This window comes from Dendropsophus ebraccatus, chromosome 2, assembly GCF_027789765.1.
Source record: "Dendropsophus ebraccatus isolate aDenEbr1 chromosome 2, aDenEbr1.pat, whole genome shotgun sequence".
NCBI lineage: Eukaryota > Metazoa > Chordata > Amphibia > Anura > Hylidae > Dendropsophus > Dendropsophus ebraccatus.
Genome location: NC_091455.1, coordinates 205616725 through 205631078, shown reverse-complemented (window position 1 = coordinate 205631078; position 14354 = coordinate 205616725). Strand labels below are relative to the sequence as shown.

General features: G+C 39.7%; 1 protein-coding gene and 1 long non-coding RNA gene across 3 annotated transcripts in view; one reads left to right on the top strand and one right to left on the bottom strand.

Annotated features, from left to right (window-relative positions):
- Positions 1-2393, bottom strand: part of LOC138783929 (uncharacterized) — a 55318-nt gene extending 52925 nt beyond the window's left edge. Inside the window, exon 1 of the long non-coding RNA XR_011361777.1 lies at positions 2289-2393. This is a non-coding gene — a long non-coding RNA (uncharacterized lncRNA). The remainder of the gene's footprint in view (positions 1-2288) is intronic.
- ADCYAP1R1 (ADCYAP receptor type I) overlaps positions 1-14354 on the top strand; it is a 141071-nt gene that overhangs the window by 1045 nt on the left and 125672 nt on the right. The window lies entirely within an intron of this gene.

The window sequence follows — 14354 nt, the reverse complement described above, 5'->3', positions numbered from 1 at the left end:
TTGTTTCCATCTGTTTCTGCTTTTATTTATTTATTTAATTTTTTTTAATGATAAAAATAAGTCGAAGTCTGGAAAATTCTTTCTTTTTTTTTTATTTGATCATTTTAGACTTTTTATTTATTTACTACATCTAGATCTTTAAAGAAAAACATTCATATTAAATCCAAAGCTGGATTTTTCCACCTTTTTATTAACTTGCATTATTATTTATTTTTTGTATGATTATTTTCAATATTTTCTCAATATTTATTTTAGGTTTTTCAATATTTATTTAAAAAAAAAATAATTCAATATTTAATTACATTATTTTCAATATTTATATATTATTCCCAATATTTATTTACATTATTTTCAATATTTATTTTATTTTCAATGTTTATTTTAATCATTTTCAATATTTATATACATCATTTTCAATATTTATTTTATTTTCAATATTTATTATTTACATTATTTGCGATATTTATTTATTTCCCAATATTTATTTATATTATTTTTAATATTTATTTTATTTCCAATATTTATGATTTATTGACATTATTTTTAATAGTTTTTTCCCAATATTTAATGACATTATTTTCAATATTTATTTAATTTTCAGTATTTATTTATTTAATTACATTATTTTCAATATTTGTTTTATTTTTATTGTTTTTTTACGTCTCGGCTGTGTGGTGTAACCGGTGATGGATATTTCGCTTTTACGAGGTCTAAACGATGTGCCATAACTTTGATGTATTGTCGGTGGATGGGATCAGATGATGTCATACTGTAGCACCCAAAGTGTCGGAGAATCTGCTGCAATGTCACCGTACCGCGTCGCTCTCGGTCTGTAATGGCAGCGCTGGCGATCAATACTGCGCACGGTATCAGATGGGATATTTATCAATAGCTCTGGTCAGATGCATCTCGCCTCCACTTTTAACCCTTCAGTGACTGATGTCCTTGGCTTCCTCTAATTTCCCCCTTGACCTTGTCTTCTAGGCGCTCTGGGGGCCAAGGCATGTGGTTAGCGCCACGTCACATGACCATGTGATCTATGAGCATCTGCAATGGAGAAGCCATAACAATAGCAATGATGGTCGTAGACTGAATGAGACGGAAACCAGGCAGATTTCTAATAAATTATATTCCGCTCCCACAATAAGAACAGAGATTCATGCGGAGATGTGGACGGCCCGGACGTTAAAATACCAAACCAATTCATGGTTAAAGGAAACGCCAAAGCGTCTTTCTGCTGGACAGAGGCGGCTCCATGTGTCTCTGCCCTATGAGCTGGATGGCATCTGTCTCTGTTTACTATGGGGAGCAGCCATACTGATGGTTTCTATAAAATGTGTAAGCGCCAATTTGATGATTGATCTATATACTGCCACCTAGTGGTGGGATAGAGAGAATGTAGGAAGTGACTGCAGCAGCGGAAGAATGAGTGCAGCTCTGGGGTATAATGCAGGATGTAACTCAGGATCAGTAATGTAATGTATGTACACAGTGACCTCACCAGCAGAATAGTGAGTGCAGCTCTGGGGTATAATACAGGATGTAACTCAGGATCAGTATAGGATCAGTAATGTAATGTATATACACAGTGACCCCACCAGCAGAATAGTGAGTGCAGCTCTGGAGTATAATACAGGATGCAATATATTCCATGACTGATCGCTGTATAATTATAGGTTAGTCTATAATAATCCCACTATTGTATGCACAGTGCAGCGTCTACCATTATTATACTATCCCATTGTGTTCTCCCATCTGTGGCGACTGTCACTCATATAATAAACCTGCAGGCAGGGTGGACAGGGTCGTAGTCGTTCCCAGATTATCAATGGATAGAAATGGATACTAATGGATAACACCTGGTAAATTAGGGTCCATGTACACAGACAAAATTTCTGCAAAAATTTGAAGCCAAAGCCAGAAACAGACTATAAACAGAGATCAGGTCAAAAAGGAAAGCCTGAGATTTCTCCTCTTTTCAAATCCATCCCTGGCTTTGGCTTCAAATCTGTGGCAGATAATCTTTCTGTGTAAATGGACCCTAAAGCAGTGACATTACTGCAGCTGGTATAGGTTTAGGGGTCTTCCCCATAGCTGCCTGCTTGTATGTTATATAGAGTTATACCCCCACCTGTCTCCTCCCTGACATTGCTCACTATAGCTTTAGGTTATATTCCTGACTATAGGACGAGCAGTTCCTTAGACAGTGGATTACTGCGGCGGATGGAGATGTATATATTTTAGCAAACAGCCGTGATCTATGGTGAGAACCTTTCCTTGGGACGTACCTGAGGTCGGAGCTGTGACATAAACATACATGTGAGGAATGTCTCCAGAGCCGGAGCACAAAGACCGCGATTAAGGCTGGAGACCTGTCCGGGGCGACGATGACGATGAACAGAAACAAAGGGGGAGATTTATCAAACATGGTGTAAAGTGAAACTGACTCAGTTGCCCCTAGCAACCAATCAGATTCCACCTTTCATTTTCCAAAGAGTCTGTGAGGAATAAAAGGTGGAATCTGATTGGTTGCTAGGGGCAACTGAGCAAGTTTCTCTTTACACCGTGTCTGATAAATTTCCCCCGGCTGGGTTCACACTACATATATTTCAGTCAGTATTGTGGTCCTCATATTGCAACCAAAACCAGGAGTGGATTAAAAACACAGAAAGGCTCTGTTCACACAATGATGAAATTGAGTGGATGGCCGCCATTTAATGGCAAATATTTGCTGTTATTTTAAAACAATGGCTGTTATATTGAAATAATGGCCGTTATTTACTGTTATATGGCGGCCATCCACTCAATTTCACCATTGTGTGAACAGATCCTTTCTGTGTTGTTAATCCACTCCTGGTTTTGGTTGCAATATGAGGACCACAATGCTGACTGAAATATACATAGTGTGAACCCAGCCTATAAAGTGCTTATACAGTGTGCAAACAGTCAGCCATGTATCTAAATGGCTGCATGTATGATGCGGGGATCAGCTGGGCCGCCTGGTCCCTCTTGTACTGTGGAAAGACCCTGCAAGCGAGCGCCCATCTAGCCAACCAGCGCTCGTATGCTGCTGTGGATGGATGAAGATTGTTCAGTCTAAAAAAGCCTTTAAAACTAACGTACCCTTATGAATAGTGAAAATTTTTTCCTGTACCCTGTTGGCGCCGGCGAGTGGATCCTAATGGTGCGGTTCTTTTTTCAAAACGACATCCGACATATGTATAAATCTCAAGTCTTCCAGTACTTATCAGATGCTGTATGTAATGCAGGAAGTGGTGTATTCTAACCCCCCTCCCCCACACACAATAAAAAGAAAACCTCTCCTGCTCAGGACAGTTCCTGACATGGACAGAGGTGGCAGCAGAGAGCACTGTGTCAGACTGGAGAGAATACACCACTTCCTGCAGGACGTACAGCAGCTGATAAGTACTGGAAGACTTGCGATTTTTACATATGTCGGATGTCGCTTTGAAAAAAGAACCGCACCATTAGGATCCACTCACCAGCGCCAACAGGGTAGAGGGAAAAAAAAATCACTTTGCCTTGGATTCTGTAGAGGAAGGACGCAAGACAGGACGCTACCTACAGCAGTCAAGTTGGGCCCTGGCTCCTGCCAGGTCCCCAGTCTAAGTTGTGGTCTAGACGTTGAGCAGAGCACATGTACCTAGACACAGTTTTCCCTCAAGCAACCTTATTTCGCACTATTCAGTGTTAAGTCACTACCAGAGAAGACAAGTCAGGGATTATCCTAACCCACGCCGTGGACAAGAGGAACACAGAGAAAGACAGTATCCACAAAGAAGTAAGGAACTGATCCGGATACAGCAAAGAAGCCTGCTAGAAGCCTAAGCACTCTATCTCACAGCGCGGGTGTAATCAAAGAAATCTGACCACTCTGCTCATCCTAGGTAACAAGGTCTGGGGCTTGTGTCACCCTCTAGGACAGGTCACCCGACACTGATGGGCAATAGGTGGTGCAACGACCAAGGAGTCAAAACACGGGCACAAGTATTCTCTCTACTTTCAAGTATTCTACTTATTCTACCTCTAAAGTTCCGGCAGAGCACAGTACTACTTGGGTTGGGACTCTCTAGACATCCTCTTCGCTACTCTTTTCTGCCTCTCAGCACGCAACCTAGTCAGCACGACTGTATCACTCTTTTAACTCTCAGTACAGATCTTGTTTATTAAGTATAAAGTAACTTATTAAGATGAAAGTATACTGTATTCTCCTCTATCAAGTATCTTCACAGTAAACAAGAGTATATTTATTTTAACGGGACTCTGTGGTTCTTCACCAAGCACCTACACAGTAATCACCACTTACTTAGGTCATCTCCCCTTTCTGTGGGTGGCAGTGCCAATAGTCCAGGTGGGTCACTAGCGTCGCACTGGCGTCACAACAGAACACAGTGCAGGGCATTTGCAACAACCAAACAGCCAGTTACCATATTAGCATTGCCTTGCCCAGTCTCTATGGTATGTAGACACAACCTGTATATAAATTTATATATTGATCCCCCTATTGGTGGCTGCAGGTACTCAATATTATTTTCACAATGAGCATTGTCAGGCTTCTCCCATGAAGAACTTTACAGCATTTACTTGCCTGGTCTGGATTGTATGTAGACACCACCTGTATATAAATTTATATAGTGAGCTCCCCCTAGTGGGGGCTGCAGTTACTCATTATTATTTTCACAATAGGCATTGTCAGGCCCCTCCCATGAAAAACCTCATAGCATTGTCTTGCCCGGTCTCAATGATATGCACCACAGGTTAAATAATTTTAAAATAACATCGCAAAATTCTTGGACTCATATATCAGGTTTAGGGATTGTTCCTACATGTTATCAGCATATTCAGAAGCTTTGTAGCTTTATGCTGTTTACCTCTACTGACCTCCATTATTATCCATTTATAGCCATATATACTGTATACCGGAGATATAAACAGCATCATGGCTTCTAGTTGGTGAATGAGCTGACACTGTGCACTGCCGGCTCTATGATATGCACATATATATATATATATATATATATATATATATATATATATATATATATATATATATTCCCTGTCACTTGTATAAACATCATGGCGTCTGACCTCCCTTATATATACACTGCCGTCTCTGTTCCGGAAGGCAGCCCACACCCCTAGTCATTCACATCGTTCACATGTCTTCATGGATTTGCATTTGCAGAGAATTTCATCTGAACTGATGTGAAAATCCGGATCTGGAAAGGACCAACAAGAGAGTGATATTTTCCCATATATTGCTTCGGGACACTAAGATATAGTAATGCAGCCACCTGACACTGTACTGTATGAGCCAGAGATGACCACTGCCATCTGACTCCAACCATGCCGGTCAGCCATCAGTGTGCAAACATTTTACCTATCTTTTGCTTGTACAGTGGTGCCTTGGATTAGGAGCATAATTCGTTCCGGGACTGTGCTTGTAATCCAAATCCACTCTTATACCAAAGCAAATTTTCTTATAAGAAATCATAGAAATGCAGACAATTGGTTCAACAACCCAAAATAATGATTTTTTAAATTCTGAATAACATGTAAAGCTGGATATGTCATATTATAAGTTACTGTACAGTATAACAACCAGCATGTGGAGTATAATGTATAGTAACTGCATAAGAATAAAAAAACAGCAGCAGTTTGTAGATACAGAATGGAGGTGCAGATCCCCATAATGCAGTAGCGTAGTACAACAGGCTAGAATAGAGAAGCAGGGCTGCTGTCAGAGGCCTGTGTGGCCATGGGAAAGGGGTGTGTGTTCAGCATGGATTAATCAGGAAGTGAGAATCACAGAGCTGTGCAGGAGGACAGTGACAAAAACTTTTCTATACAGCAGTGTGTATAGCTGAGTGTGAGTGCAGGAACATTATAGCAGCAGTGTGTATAGCTGAGTGTAAGTGCAGGCACATTATAGCAGGAATGGAGAGGATGGGAAACACAAGGGCTGACAGAGACTGCAGGGAGCATGGAGGAATGAGCAGGACATATGTGAGCACAGTATAGCAGCACTCTCTGTCCGGGGAGAGAAGGGTTACAGCTATGGAGAGGTTACCTCCACAGTCCTGTCCACTGATGCAAGCCCCAGCCTGAAGTGGATCTGCTATGATTTGGAAGGTTAAGGAGACTTTTTGGGTCAGAGTAAAGTGCTGTAGACCCCGCTATGCAGATCATGTCCCTCCCCCAATCCCCCTCCCACCCAGTACAGAGAGCTCTCATACCAAGTTACAATTTTGAAAATCTGTGAGCTCTCAATCCAGGTTACTCTTAAACCAAGGTATCACTGAACACAGAAAGATGCATGGCATTCATTTCAAGACCCCAGACCAGACCCCTAAACTAATACAGACCCCAGACCCCTAAACTAATACAGACCCCAGACCAGAGCCCTAAACTAATACAGACCCCTAAACTAATACTGACCCCAGACCAGATCTATAAACTAATACAGACCCCAGACCAGACCCTTAAACTAATACAGACTCCCAACCAGACCCCTAAACTAATACAGTCCCCAGACCAGACCCCTAAACTAATACAGTCCCCAGACCAGACCCCTTAACTAATACAGACCCCAGACCAGACCCCTAAACTAATACAGACCCCAGACCCCTAAACTAATACAGACCCCAGACCCCTAAACTAATACAGACCCCAGACTAGATCCCTAAACTAACACAGACCCCAGACTAGATCCCTAAACTAATACAGACCCCAGACCAGGCCCGTAAACTAATACAGACCCCAGAACAGACCCCTAAACTAATACAGACCCCAGACCAGACCCCTAAACTAATACAGACCCCAGACCCCTAAACTAATACAGACCCCAGACCAGACCCCTAAACTAATACAGACCCCAGACCAGACCCCTAAGCTAATACAGACCCCAGACCAGACCCCTAACCTAATACAGACCCCTGACCAGACCTCTAAACTAATACAGACCCCAGACCAGACCCCTAAACTAATACAGACCCCAGACCAGACTCCTAAACTAATACAGACCCCAGACCAGACCCCTAAACTAATACAGACCCCAGACCAGACCCCTAACCTAATACAGACACCAGACCAGACCCCTAAACTAATACAGACCCCAGACCAGACCCATAACCTAATACAGACCCCAGACCAGACCTCTAAACTAATACAGACCCCAGACCAGACCCCTAACCTAATACAGACACCAGACCAGACCCCTAAACTAATACAGACCCCAGACCAGACCCATAACCTAATACAGACCCCAGACCAGACCTCTAAACTAATACAGACCCCATACCAGACCCCTAACCTAATACAGACCCCAGACCAGACATATTCTAGCCACAACGGACTGCAGAAGAATGGATCCAGAGGAGAAACAGAACAATGAGGGGGTTAGACATCATACATGTTACATATATGTTTTTGGATTTAAGTTTTTAAACAGGCTTTCAGGGATAAGACTATTCATATTCTATCCACTAGACAGACAACCAATAGTGTATTGCCGACCACCAGCTCCCCAGCTGATCATCCATTAAGCACCTGCACCGCAGTTAGAATGGAGCTGTAAGCAGTTGGCTGTGTCAGTGGACTGCAGCAGCGGCTCCCACTTTCTTCAATAGGAGCAGAGACTGCAGTACCCCAGAGCCACCACTACACCGGGGACACAGCCAACTACTTCTGGCCTTATTCTCGCTGGAGTTTGGATGCCAAACATATGTCTAACTGATTGTCAGGAGAGACAAATGTCAGCACCCCACTAACACACTATTGATAGCCTATCCAGGGGATATACTATGAGTTGTTTGATCCCGGACAACCTTTTTTATATAAAAAAAAATAAATAAATAAAAAAGTTGAATTAAAAGCTCTAAATGGAATTTCCCTTTAATAGCAGGGTCTCCCAGCTATCAGGTATTTGGATTTCTGTATTAAACAGCTGAAGGCTTTATTCCGTGACTACCGCCGCGGTCAGAGATCCATCTCATAGCTACACTGCTTTACAGGCCCCGGGGGACGGGAAGTGTTCAGTGTTTGTTCCGTCAGCGGTAACAACAAACCGCACTACAATACAAGGATACACATCATTAGTGGTGAACCTGGGCAGATCAGGACAGATAATAGCCATCTATTATAATGTGTAAAATAGTCTGATTATATTATAAGCATTGCAGAAACCACATACTGTACCTGTAACATATCTGCCAATAGTCAGGAGGTCTAATAGCAACTATTATATCACATCACAGCGAAATACAGCGGGATGAGATGTAGAAACAGTTCTGAGCAACTACTACTATAAGAAAGTCATTTACTATATTACCAGAAATAAGTATACTGCTCCTTTAGTAAATGAATATGCAGTAACTGCTATAAGACTACTCCCTACATACAAACATATAACTGCTATAGCACTGTCCCTATATACAAGAATATAACAACTATAATGAGACATGGAGAGAAAGGAGCTGCTGCACCTCACACCTATGGCTGATACTAATGCTCCTAGGCTTTGTTTAAAAACCAATGCCAGGATGTTGGTATATAATTTGATCAAACCATATTGCCCCATGTACCACATATAGGTCCACTGGTTAACATTGGTCCTTACACTAACTCCACACTGTGTTGGTCAGCGACAGCCAACCCTGCAAAGCGTGCACAAACAGGGAAGGGAGGCCATGGAATGGCCCTGCAACCCCAATGTCACAGGACCAAACCCAAAGTGCCCCCCAAAACCCAGCTGGCACCACCGGCGGATAAAGCTGTCCCCAAGCAACACAAGGATGAATATGGTATTACACTCACCATTACTGCTGCAGACAGAATGGGAAACATAGGAGGTACTAACATGTGAGCACAGGTGTATCCTGCTAATTTGGGTCATGTGGGTCTTATGAAGGGGAGTACCAGCTGCTCAGAAAAGGGAGAAAAATTAAATGTGACATGGAGAGAAAGGAGCTGCTGCACAGCACACCTATTTCTGATACTAATGCCGCTAGGCTATATTTAAAAACCAACGGCAGGATGTTGGTATATAATTTGATCAAACCATATTGCCTCATGTACCACGTGCCGGTCTCCTGGTTCACATGGGTCCCTACACTAACTCCACACTGTGTCGGTCAGCGACCGCCAGCACTGCAAAACGTGCACATGCAGGGAAGGGAGGCCATGGAACGGCCCTGCAAGCGTTATGGAGTTAGCGTGGGGACCCATGTGAACCAGGAGACCGGTACGTGGTACATGAGGCAATATGGTTTGATCAAATTATATACCAACATCCTGGAGTTGGTTTTAAAACATAGCCTAGCGGCATTAGTATCAGCCATAGGTGTGATGTGCAGCAGCTCCTTTCTCTCCATGTTGCGTTTTATTTTTCTCTTTTTTCCGAGCAGCTAGCACTCCCCTTCATAAGACCCACATAACCCAAATTAGCAGGATACACCTGTGCTCACATGTCAATACCTCCTATCTTTCCCATTCTGTCTGCAGCAGTGGTGGTGAGTGTAATACCATATTCATACTTGTGTTGTTTGGGGGCAGCCTTCTCAGCCGGTGGTGCCGGCTGGCTTATGGGGGGGGCACTTTGGGTTTGGTCCTGAGACATTGGGGTTGCAGGGCTATTCCATGGCCTCCCTTTCCTGCATGTGCACGCTTTGCGGGGTTGGCGAACGCTGACCAACACAGTGCAGAGTTAGCGTAGGGACCCATGTGAACCAGGAGACCGGCACGTGGTACATGGGGCAATATGGTTTGATCAAGTTATATACCAACATCCTGGAGTTGGTTTTTAAACAAAGCCTAGGAGCATTAGTATGAGCCATAGGTGTGATGTGCAGCAGCTCCTTTCTCTCCATGTCACATAACTACTATAATACTGCCCCTATTTACAGGAATATACTACTATAATACTGCTCCTATATACAGGAATATAACTACTATAATACTCCCCCCTATATACAGGAATATAACTACTATAATACTGCTCCCTATATACAGGAATATAACTACTATAATACTGCTCCTATATACAGGAATATAACTACTATAATACTGCTCCTATATACAGGAATATAACTAATATAATACTGCCCCCTATATACAAGAATATAACTACTATAATACTGCCCCTATATACAAGAATATAATTATTATAATACTGACCCTATATACAAGAATATAACTACTATAATACTGCTCCTATATACAAGAATATAACTACTATAATACTGTCTCCTATATACAGGAATATAACTACTATAATACTGCTCATATACACAAGAATATAACTGCTATAATACTGCTCCTATATACAAGAATATAACTACTATAATACTGCCCCCTATATACAAGAATATAACTACTATAATACTGCTCCTATATACAAGACTATAACTACTCTAATACTGCTCCTATATACAAGAATATAACTATAATAATACTGCTCCTATATACAGGAATATAACTACTATAATACTGCTCCTATGTACAAGAATATAACTACTATAATACGGTTCAGGGAAGAAAAAGAGCGCTGCACCTCACACCTATTGCTGACACTAGTGCCTCTCGGCTGCATAAAAAACATCAGAATTTAGTGTATGAATTGATCAAGCCACACTGCCCCATGTGCCGCGTGCAGGTATCTGATACACATGGGTCCACACTGTGCCGGTCAGTGACCACCACCCCCGCAGGCGTGCATGGGCAGGGAAGAGGGGCCATGGAATGGCCCTGCAACCCCCATGCCACAGGACCAGACCCAAAATGCCCCCCCCCCCAAAAAAAAAACTCCCAGCCAGTACCGCTGGCGCAGGAAGCTGCCCCCAAACAGCACAAGTCTGGATAAGGTATTGCACTCACTATTGCTACTGCAGATAGAATGGGACAAACAGGAGGGATAAAAGCACATGCACTCAGGTGTCTCCTGCTAATTGCGGTCATGTGGGTCTCACCAGGAGGAGTGCAAAAACACTGAGAAAAGAGAGAAACAAAATACGGTTCAGGGAAGAAAAAGAGCGCTGCACCTCACACCTATGGCTGACACTGTTTTTTATGCAGCCGAGAGGCACTAGTGTCAGCCATAGGTGTGAGGTGCAGCGTTCTTTTTCTTCCCTGAACCATAGCTACTATAATACTGCTCCTATATACATGAATATAACTACTATAATACTGCTTCTATATACAAGAATATTACTACTATAATACTGCCCCCTATATACAAGAATATAACTACTATAATACTGTTCATATATACAGGAATATACCTACTATAATACTGCTCCTATATACAAGAATATAACTACTATAATACTGCTCCTATATACAAGAATATAACTACTATAATACTGCTCCTATACAGGAATATAACTATTATAATACTGCTCCTATATACAGGAATATAACTACTATAATACTGCTCCTATATACAAGAATATAACTACTATAATACTGTCTCCTATATACAAGAATATAACTACTATAATACTGTCTCCTATATACAAGAATATAACTACTATAATACTGTCTCCTATATACAAGAATATAACTACTATAATACTGTCTCTTATATACAAGAATATAACTACTATAATACTGTCTCCTATATACAAGAATATAACTACTATAATACTGTCTCCTATATACAAGAATATAACTACTATAATACTGCTCCTATATACAGCAATATAACTACTATAATACTGCTCCTATATACAAGAATATAACTGCGGTCATGTGAGAAAAGAGAGAAACAAAATACGGTTCAGGGAAGAAAAAGAGCGCTGCACCTCACACCTATGGCTGACACTGTTTTTTATGCAGCCGAGAGGCACTAGTGTCAGCCATAGGTGTGAGGTGCAGCGCTCTTTTTCTTCCCTGAACCATAGCTACTATAATACTGCTCCTATATACATGAATATAACTACTATAATACTTCTTCTATATACAAGAATATTACTAATATAATACTGCCCCCTATATACAAGAATATAACTACTATAATACTGTTCATATATACAGGAATATACCTACTATAATACTGCTCCTATATACAAGGATATAACTACTATAATACTGCTCCTATATACAGGGATATAACTACTATAATACTGCTCCTATATACAAGAATATAAATACTATAATACTGCTCCTATACAGGAATATAACTATTATAATACTGCTCCTATATACAGGAATAAAACTACTATAATACTGCTCCTATATACAAGAATATAACTACTATAATACTGTCTCCTATATACAAGAATATAACTACTATAATACTGTCTCCTATATACAAGAATATAACTACTATAATACTGTCTCCTATATACAAGAATATAACTACTATAATACTGTCTCCTATATACAAGAATATAACTACTATAATACTGTCTCCTATATACAAGAATATAACTACTATAATACTGCTCCTATATACAGCAATATAACTACTATAATACTGCTCCTATATACAAGAATATAACTGCTATAATACTACCCCTATATACAAGAATATAGCTACTATAATACTGCTCCTATATACAGGAATATAACTACTATAATACTGCTCCTATATACAAGAATATAACTACTATAATACTTCCCCCTATATAGAAGAATATAACTACTATAATACTGTCTCCTATATACAAGAATATAACTACTATAATACTGCTCCTATATACAAGAATATAACTACTATAATACTGCTCCTATATACAAGAATATAACTACTATAATACTGCTCCTATATACAAGAATATAACTACTATAATACTGCTCCTATATACAAGAATATAACTGCTATAATACTACCCCTATATATAAGAATATAGCTCTTATAATATTGCCCCCTATAATACTTCTGACCTGTAGCATTCAGCACACATATAGTGCGATATAGTCCAGCTGCGTGTATCTGGCCTGCGGCTTCAGCACATTGTTACATCCTAATACCAGTTTCTGCCTGAAATATAAATCATTGAAAAAAATTGCCCTATATTTTATTTTTAAGTACAGTATTTTTTTTCTCTTTCTATAATGAATGTCGTGTAATTATTCAGCTGAAATAAGTCGATTAATGTTAAAGCGAACAGAATGGAGAAACCATGAAATTATCAATCTGATGTTAGAAAAGGAAATGAAGGGGAATTTTAATAGAAAACTAAGTCATTTTCCCCTGAGAATTTCTAGAGGCAGCTTAACGCTATTTATTCCAAGAAACCGGTCCGTAGAATGTTCCTTATAATGAGCAGGAAAATGACATTACAATTAATGAAGAGTCATTAGAGAGGACAAGGGTCGGCCTGATGCTGCTTGAAGATGTTAGTGATTGCCATGCCGCACGATGTTATTGTATCGTATTAGTGATCGAGCCAAAATATCAATAAAAAAAGGCCAAAAAAATAGTCATGATGATCATAAAAATGAAAAAAAGAACAAAAAATAATGAGATCAATAATATTAACAAAAAAATACTTGAAATCACACCAAAATTAAAGTGAGAACAAAATAACATAAATAATCATTTCAATTGTAAAAAATAAGGTAAGAAACAGTAATTTTTTTTTTTATAAAAGTCAAAGTAAAAATAAAATAAAAAAATAATATAAATAATTATTATAATTGTACAAATTATTGCACTACAAATAATGTATAAAATATAATAATAATAATAATAATAATAATAATAATAATAATTAATAATAATAATAATAATAAATCAATATAAAACCAGACACTGACACTCTCTGAATAGTGAAGTTGTCTTTTTTATTTGGTCCTGTTCAGAGTCCATTTTTTATTGACAATTTGTGTGAACGGAGACTGGTTGCTAAGCGTCTTTTGACTGACAACCTTATATAAAAGACTGTGGAAAACATTTCTAATAACTGTTGTTAGGCAAAGTGTCCTTAGCAACCAGTCTGTATGATTGAATTGCTTGAAGGGGTACTTTGTAGAAAAAAAAAAAAAAAAAAAATTAGCTTGTGTCAGAAAGTTATACAGATTTGTTATTTACATATATTAAAAAATCTCAAGTCTTCCAGTACTTATCAGCTGCTGTATGTCCTGCAGGAAGTAGTGTATTCTTTCCAGTCTGACACACTGCTCTCTGCTGCCACCTCTGTCCTATGTCAGGAACTGTCCAGAGCAGGAGATATTTTCTATGGGGATTTGCTACTGCTCTGTAAAGTTCCTGACATGGACAGAAGTGGCAGCAGAGAGCACTGTGTCACACTGGAAAGAGTACACCACTTCCAGCAGCTGATAAGTACTGTAAGACTGGAGATTTTTCAATAGAAGTAAATTACAAATTGGTA